Genomic DNA, 5984 nt, shown 5'->3' on the forward strand with positions numbered 1-5984 from the left:
GTGATACAAGAGAGAACAAGGCAGAAGCCGCCGTGTTTTCTTTTTTTCATGAACTGGCCTCAGATGTCGCAAACAGTCACAAAGCCTGGCAGCTACTTTTCCCACTTTCCCCCACATTCCAGATGATCACTGCTAATTGTGTAGCTGCCGGGGGTCTCTGGAGTGGCTGTGTGTGCCTCCAGAGTGGCCAGTCCCTAACAGTTGTGATATCAGTGTACCTGTGACTCTTTTTCAGAAAGCATGACATGAGCAACTGCAGTCTGGGAAGGCAGACCCTTGCTGCACAGCCACTCCCAGCTCTGCCACCATCCCCTGCCCATTGCTACCCTGTGCTTGCTGCCATCTCACCCCCTCCCCCCCACAACTGCTACAGCTTTCATATCCAAAGAAGGTGCTATCAGCATTGCTTGAAGCATAGGGAAAACTGGAAACAATTAACAGCCCACTTTTATGGAGTACTTACTATGTGTTAGGTTCGTACCAAGCGTGGTAAAAGTGCTAACTTCTTACAGCCTCTCAATGGGGTAGGTCCCTCCCCCACTACCATTTTATATATGGGGAAACAGAGGCACAGAGAGGGTAAGTAACTTGCCCAAAGCCACACAGTCCTTAAGTGGCAGAGCTAGAATCTGCCTGCAGAGCCCACCCTGCTAACCTTATATGTATCGCATCTGTGATGTGAGGCAACATTCTCTTTTATGAGGAAGCCACAGTTCATCAGACAGGGATGGGAGTTCACAGTACAGCAAGAAACATGGAGGTCAGACACACGGAAGGCGCTCCAGGCCACAAGTTGTGAGGCCTCAGAGCAGCTTTGTCCCTGCGTATGTTCAGGAAATGGGGTCTTCCAGACTGCAGTGAGCACTCAGGCAGCAGCTGGGCCAAAGGGCTGTGGCCTTTCTTTTTTTAATTTTAAAAAATGGTGGTAAAATATAAAATTTCCCATTTTAACCTTTTTTTTTTTTTTTTAAGGCTCCGGATGCGCAGGCTCAGCAGCCATGGGTCACAGGCACAGTCACTCCGCGGCATGTGGGATCCTCCCGGACCGGGGCACGAACCCGTGTCCCCTGCATCGGCAGGCGGACTCTCAACCACTGCGCCACCAGGGAAGCCCCCATTTTAACCATTTTTAAGAGTGCAGTTAGTGGCATTAAGCACATTCACAAGTTGCATGATCATCATCATCAACTATGTCCAGAACTTTCTCATGGCATCTTGAGGGCTCTGCTGACCCCCAGTTCTCCTGCCAGCCTGGACCCCCTCCCTCCTGCTGGCAGGGGTGGGATGGGCAACAGCAAAAACAGGTTTTCCTCTTCTGAGGGGAGGATTAAAATGATCCACCTTTGAGGTTTGCTCTCTGCTTCAAAGGCCCACAGCAGCTGTGCAGACGATGAGCTATAACAAGGGCATGAAAGGGAGTTTATCAATGGTACCTGGAGCTCAGTAATCCATAAACCTTTCATTAGTTTTACATCGATGACGGCTCAAGTCCTAGGAAGTAGCTTTAAGCGGGAAGACAGATGTCTCCATAAATCATCATCTCTGAAAATTAGGGAAATGGAAGGAGGGTTTTTATAGGATTTCGCAGCAGCTCACTTGGGGAGCTTTGCTTCTTACTCCCTTTCTGAGCTGATGTTGGATTTCTGGCCTCATGTCCTTGGATGGAAAACACAGTCAGAGGCTCCGAGAAGGGATTAGAAAAGGAACCAAACGGCCCTCCCCTTTCCTCGGGCCCCTCCAAGCCTGGAGGCTGCAAATCTTGTATCTGGCCGTGTAGTTACCTGCAGAGGGCTCAGCGAAACAGCTCTCTGGAAGGTGCTTCTGTGAGAGAAAGAAACTGAAGCAGCAGCAGGAGAGCAGACAGAGGAGCTTTAAAATCCAGCTCTCACCAGAAACAAGAAAAGAAGACGGAGCCTTTTTCTTGCTAACGAGAATAGTAGTGACGACAACAGCGCTTAAAACAGTGCCTGCCACGCAGACAATTCTCAGTATGTATTAGCTATTATTTTGGACATTTCTTATGCACTGCATACTTTATCAATGAGTTACTGGGACTTCCCTGGTGGTCCAGTGGTCCACTGCAGAGGGCACAGGTTTGATCCCTAGTCGGGGAACTAAGATTCCATATGCCACAAGGTGTGGCCAAAAAAAAAAAAAAAAAATTTATTATTGTTACCCTCCTATTTTACAGATAAGAAAACCGAGGCCTAGAGAAGTTGTGACTTGCCTAAGATGACACAGCTAAAGGTGGCAGGGCTCGGGCCTGACCCCACCCTACCCAGCTGCTCCTCGTGCCAGGGGTAGCCTCTCTTGGGCATGATTTTGACAATGTCACCTTCCCCTTTCCCTGCCACAGTTCCTTCATCTCTAAAATAGAGAACCAACTTCAGCCCACCCTGTGCTCCAGACATGAAGTGAGAGGTGAGCCAACCCCGGAGCACCAAGCCTGGGACTTTGGGGGACGATAAACTTCCTCAAAAGGCAGGGAAGCTGTTGCTCTCAGGACGATGTCCACACCTTTGATTTCGTGGTGTCTTTACCGTGTCTCATGGAGGCTTGGCAAATATTGCTTATTTTCATCTTACAGATGAGGAAATTCAGCCCTGCCTTCTCCCTCCCTCCCCTGCCCTCCCAGGTTCAATCACATAGCTGGTAGATGCCTAGGCAGCCTGCAAGCAGGTCCCGGCTTCTACTGTGGTGTCAAAGGCCAGCAGACAGCTTAGCCAGCACAGATGAACACTCTGGAAGGAAGTGTCTCCAGACGGGATGTCAGGGCGTGGGTCGCCACTGCTGGGCAGGGGTCCTCTCAGCTGCTTCTCTTCTGCTTTGCTCTGCAGCCCCCGGCTTGGGAGCTCCTGTCCATCCCCTACGCTCCCGCACCACCCCCTGCCCCGGGGCTGCCCTAAATGCTCAGACAGACTAATTACAAGAAATAGCAGAGAAGCACTGACAGAGAACAAGGTGGTGGTTTGGTGGCCAGGGCCTCGGTCTCAGTGATCTTCTCCAGCGCAGCGCCGGCAGACTCAACGAATCAAGGACTTCAATTTCCTTCCCTCTCCCCTTCTCTTGCCCCTGGAGGATGAGCCAGCAAGCGCCCAGCCGGAGGTGAACTGCTGCAGTGTTTTCTGCGTCTGGCTGTGGAACGAGAAGCCTCCTAGCAAGAAGTGTCCCAGGAGAACTTTTACTCAGGAATAATCTGCATGAGGATTTATTTCCTCCTTGCTGGGCTTCCCGCCGAAGTGCAGGCTTGTTTCCGCTAGGTTCCGGCAGGAGGAGAACTCGGCTCAAAGATTTCAGCGAAGCGGCTGAAGATTCAGATTCGACAAGCGTTTACTGAGCACTGTGTGGGAAGCCCTGTGCCCATAACTTTGCCCATGCCATCCTGTTTAGCCTTCCTAACAACCTTCTGAGTTTGGGCTTCTTATTCCCATTCTACAGATGGGGAAGGTGAGTCCATAATTAGTAATAACACTACCAGCTTACATTTCTTTTACTGCATTTGCTTGCCATGTGTCACATCTACTCAGTGAGCTCATTTAATTCTCTGACAACCCTATGAAGTAGATACAGCTATTATGCCCATTTTGCAGCTGAGGAACCTGAGGCCCACTGAGGTTAGGTAACTGCCCCAGGTTATAGGGGTTGAAGATAATGGAGCTGGGATCAAATCTAGGCTAGCTGGCAGCAGGGACCAAGTGGAAGAGCTAGAAATCAGGTCCAGTTCTTTGGGTTCATGCCCAATTCCTAAAAGCCATGGTTATTCTTGGTTTGATGCCCTTCATGCCCATGGGAGGGATGGGTTTTGGAGGGATACCATCCCAGGTACCTAAGGATCCCAGGAGCTGTAAGGCCAGGACATGGCTGTGTGTTGTGATCAGGCAAGCTATAGAAACCCAATATAAGTAGTTTAAAATAAAGGGGCTTTATCTGCGCCAGTGAAAGGGGCCCCCAGGGGTGGATCTAGGGATCAAATGATGTCATCAGGGCTCTGCCAGTCTGAATCTCTCTTGCACTCACTCACCAACAGTTCTCTCTTCTGTCCTCAGGGCAGGGAGGATGGGGGCTTTGTATGTTGGCTGTTTAGGCGCTGCTCAAAGGCTCCCACCTGTGGGGCTGCATGGGAGCTGAAATGCATCCAAAGCTCTGCTTGCCAAGCTCTGTGCCCTGGCACAAGGCAGTGTTGGCCCAGAGGGCCACTTTTCCCATTTCATCTGCTAGGGAGACTCACCTATCCTAATACGTGTAAGATGCGCTACAGGTTACAGATTGTCCCGAGCCCGTCTCCTGGTGCCCAAGGCCAGCCTCACACCAGCATCCCCATCCCCAAACTGGGCAACTCCTTCAAATTCATCCACTCAGTGAATATTTATGGAACTCCTATCACAGGACACAGGTACTTCCCTGCCCTTCTGCAGCTTATATTCTGGTAAGGAATCCAATTGGCTTAGCTTGGGTCATGGGACCACACCTGGACCAATCACTGTTGCCTGAGGGAATGAGTGGATACTGTGATTGGCCTAGCGGGGCCAGATGCCCATCCCTTTGGGCATTGATTGACAGCCTCACCGGGACCACCTGGATGTAGGAGTGGTTTCTCAGAGGACATAGGAGGACTAGTCTGTAGAAATAACTGACATCCACCAAACTGTGGGATCCTAGGAAAATCATAGTCCTTCTCTTCCTTGACCAATAACCTTCCCATCTGCAGTGGGAGGTGCCTGGGGCCCATACTCTGAGAGGAGTGCATCAGGGTGTCCCCAAAGTGTCTGCCGCTGGCCTATCACAGGTGAAAACTCCCTCTGGTCCTGTTCAGGAAGGTCAGGGGTCAGGAGTGTTTACCCAAGATCAATGCGGTCTGACTTTCAGTTTGGGGAAAAAGAAAAATGATGGGGTGTAGGGGAGAGTCAGGGGTGTCCATGTCGGGGAGCAGGTAGCGAGTGGGACTCCTGGTCCCACTGTTGGTGGGGGCTTCATTGGGTGTCATAAACACTGAGTACTTGTTATGTGCCAGGAGCTTCCCCTGCTTTGTCTTATTTAAACTCCACACCTGCCACGTAAGTGTTATCACCTTTTGTTGGTGAAGAAACTGAGGCTCAGAGAAATTCAGTAAGAGAAGTACGCTCACTCAGGTGTGCTGACTCCAGGGGCCCTCCTCTGATCCCACAGGACCCTGAGGCCACAGAGGCATCCCCGAGCCACCGCTCACAGGCCCAACGAGGAACCTCGCGTGGACCCGATTTCATTTTCTGATCCCTGGCCTCCCATCCTCCAGCCCGCCCCCACCTAGAGAGCAAGCAAACCCTCTTGCAACCTCATCTCGCACCGTCTCCTCTGCTCCCGCTCACATCTGGGTGGCATCTTCCAGTTTCCTGAGCACTTTCCTGTGTTCTCAAAGGACGAACATCTTCTGGGCCCTGAGGCCACCACATCGTCCCAGGACACCTGCCTGTTCACTTCAGGAGGAAGGTCAAGCCCAAGCTGAGTTAAGGGGCCTGCCTGCTTCTAGGGGAAGCTCCCAGGACATCCAGGATGTCCTGACGGGATGACCCCACCTGGAGACCGGGAGGCTCTGGCCTGTGAGAACAGCATCTTTCTTTCTCTTTCTTTCTTTCTTTCTTTCTTCCTTCCTTCTTCCCTTCCTTCCTTCCTTCCTTCCTTCCTTCCTTCCTTCCCTCCTTCCTTCCTTCCTTCCTTCCTTTCCTCCCTCCCTCCCCCCCCCTCTCTCTCTCTTTCTTTCTATTGAAGTACAACTGATCTACAATATTGTGCTAGTTTCCGATGTACAGCAAAGTGATTTGGTTCCCTATCTATCTTCTTTTTTTCCCAATTCTTTTCCATTATAGGTTATTACAAGATATCGAACATAGTTCCCTGTGCTATACAGCAAATCCTTGCTGTATCCATTTTATATATGGTGGTATGTATCTGTCAATCCCATACTCCTAATTTATCCCTTCCCCGACTTTCCCCTTTGGTAACCATAA

At 50.8% G+C, this 5984-nt stretch overlaps 1 long non-coding RNA gene across 1 annotated transcript; it reads left to right on the top strand.

Annotated features, from left to right (window-relative positions):
- Nucleotides 1-1004: 1004 nt before the first annotated feature.
- LOC137209953 (uncharacterized) lies at nucleotides 1005-5717 on the top strand. Its single transcript, XR_010936202.1, has 2 exons — nucleotides 1005-2421; nucleotides 3079-5717. It is a non-coding gene; the product is annotated as an uncharacterized lncRNA (long non-coding RNA).
- Nucleotides 5718-5984: the final 267 nt, after the last annotated feature.

Source organism: Pseudorca crassidens, chromosome 2 (assembly GCF_039906515.1).
Source record: "Pseudorca crassidens isolate mPseCra1 chromosome 2, mPseCra1.hap1, whole genome shotgun sequence".
NCBI lineage: Eukaryota > Metazoa > Chordata > Mammalia > Artiodactyla > Delphinidae > Pseudorca > Pseudorca crassidens.